Source organism: Suncus etruscus, chromosome 13 (genome assembly GCF_024139225.1).
Source record: "Suncus etruscus isolate mSunEtr1 chromosome 13, mSunEtr1.pri.cur, whole genome shotgun sequence".
NCBI classification, from domain to species: domain Eukaryota; kingdom Metazoa; phylum Chordata; class Mammalia; order Eulipotyphla; family Soricidae; genus Suncus; species Suncus etruscus.
Genome location: NC_064860.1, coordinates 38,075,119 through 38,078,099, shown reverse-complemented (window position 1 = coordinate 38,078,099; position 2,981 = coordinate 38,075,119).

Below are 2,981 nucleotides of genomic sequence, written 5' to 3'. Positions count from 1 at the left end.
CCCCCAAGAAATATCTCTTGAGATATGTATACCTATTTTTGCTATTATAAATGGGTGCATAAGTGTCTGCATTCTCTACCTCCAACTCCACTCTCCATTTGCATAACCCATGCCTCTTGAACAGCATGATCTTCTCTTTTCAAATTATCTTTTCTTCCCTTTCATTGTAGCAGACCAGGAGAGAGCAGCCTGAAGTTTGATCATGAATGTACAGTTCAAAAAAATCTGGAAATTTTGAACCTGGCAGTTTGAATGAATTATCCAAATATTACTAGAAAGGGTTTGCGCCTCATGGTCTTGGGTGGGTATTAATGATGGTATGACTGAAGTTCTGCACGTATCCAATTTTCCACAGTTTTTATCACAAATATTCAGCATTTAATTTTAGGAATAAAGCTGATAATAGTGAGGGGTTAGTTTTTAATAGGGACTTGAGGATGACTAATCTGTGGTGTTGACTCTAAGAAAAAACATTAAGTGGAGACAACACTCAGATTTAAGAGCTAGGCCTTCCATAAGACATTTCAGTTGGGTTAGCGTAGGGTCAGAACAATATTTTGTCTTTTATTTGAAGGAGATGCAACTAATTATGCTGAAGCTGGGCTGAGAGTAGGTTTTATTTGATATGGTTATGGTTGTTGGGAAATAGTTGTAGTACCATTTGGATTGTTATAAAAATATGAAAGGCTCTATAGGTGTTATAAGTGTCATGTTACAAAAATAAGATTGAAAATTGCACACAAAAATCAATCTTAGAGTTCACTGAACTAAACTTTTCCTAGTGAATCAGATAACAATTCCATAAAAACTAGATTCTTAGAAAGATCTATTGTTTAATAAGGTATCCACTATTCACAATTAACTACTGAGAATGTGTGATGTAGTTAGTTTGAATTGAGATAAGCTGTAAATATATAAAATGTGCCAGATATAAGGTCTAAATGCTCTTAATATTTAATACTGTAAACTATCTAATCAGTCATTTAAAATATTTTTCTTATTAAAATGATATGTTGGAATAAATAAAATATATTATATTAATTTCATCTGTTGTTTTTAATTTCATAATGTGGCTACTAGAACATCTAAAATTACTTTACACATCTTCTAATATCTTTTTATTGGGTCACACAATTTTCTTTTCTGACCCTAAACTAGACTGGAATCTCGGAATAATCTCTCTCTTTGACAAAGGTTTTTTTTCTGTTTTTCTATTATTCAAGATGGGATATGGGGGCAGAGAGACAACTCAAAGGCACTGTGCATATTTTGGATGCAGGAGGTCTGAGTTTGGTATTAGAAAATGTAATACTTCGTGATTTCTGAGCAATGTTGGGAACAGCCTCTGAACACTAAGCTAGGAGAAGCCCCAGGAACTGCAAAGTGCTTTTCTCCCATTACCCTGCTATTCAAAAAAACAGTGATGACTTTGTCTTTTGAAAAGTATTTGTGAAAAGACCACATGGGGAGATTGAGTCAGAGGCCCTAAACTCTCTTGGAATCCCTCTTGCTTTCTATGACAGGAGGACAGGAAAATAAATGAATAAATGGATGACAGAGGAGGAATATATTCTATTCCTGACAAGTCCATTCAAATGTCTGACTTAGACATGAATTATAAATTAATGCAATCATATTTAAAATCCAAAGTATTATAGTGAGCAATTGAGGATCTGTGAATCATATTGTTTTGGGATAGGGCATCTTCATTTGTGGACAGGACCTTCCCATGTAATTTTGCTTCATGACTTGTCTATTTTCATCCTTTGAGCCCCTAGAAATATATGATCACAAATAATAGATGGCTGACACATATTATGCATATAAATGGTACATTTTTGTGGCAAACCATGTTTCAAAAAAAGGAGGGCTGACAATGGCTGTCAGCTGTGGGGTAGGATTCTGTTGAATCTAATTGATTCTTCCCAATATTTCATTATGCCTGTAGATATACTCTGCCACCACCTTTCCAGAGTACACCAGCAAAGAGGTGAGGACCACCTCTGTAATTTCTTGACCTCTTACGTCAGAAATATATAAATGTATATAATTCATTTGTATAACGTAGAATCTAGGACAATAAATACCATTTAATAGAAGTTTCTATCTGTTAGAAATGTTCTGTCTGTGCCATCCAAAATGGCAGGCACTATCCCTGTATAAAGTATGCTAAAGTATGGCATATAAAATATAGCCAATGTAACTAAGGAACTGAATTTTAAATTGTTTTTATCAATTTCAATTTAGATGTAAATAGCAACATGAGGCCAATGAGGCCAACAGATGCTTTATAGACATCAACATTCTTACTGTCTTGTACATGAAGAAAATGCAGATACGTTTATAGGCTCTTTGGCCCACAAATGCTGTTATGTATTTTAAAGGAAGCTGTGTGCTTCCTGTGATGAAGACAATGCATGAGGCAAAATGCATTTATGTATCCAGGTACTTCCTAAAAAGATACCTGAACTGTATAGATTGGATAATTAACTTAAAACATATCAGAACTACCAAGAAGCTGCAGTTCAAGTTTTCTGCAGAAAAGAATTAACATCATAGGACTTGCTTTGAACTATAGTCATTCTGTCTTCACACAAGTTGTGAAGAATATCTGCTCTAGGACCAATCACCTGATAGATTATGACAGAGATCAAAAGAGTAGTGATTGTCTTGAACTGGGATACTTGATCCAAGTATTGAGGATAGATGTGTAGTGTTTTGACACTGGATGAGCCACTTAATATGTTGATTCATATACAAATATGAATTGTAAGTAATAATAAGTAATAATCTGATCTATTATATGAAATTCTTGCCAGGGTAAATTAATATAGTATAGTCATGTCTGTAATTAATATTATGGAATTAATAGTATATTTACTGTATATATACACTATGAGTATGTGTGCTATAAGCATATGGCTTATGATAATACCACTAGGGTCTACAAAAGAACATCAAACCTTGTTGAGATCAACCAA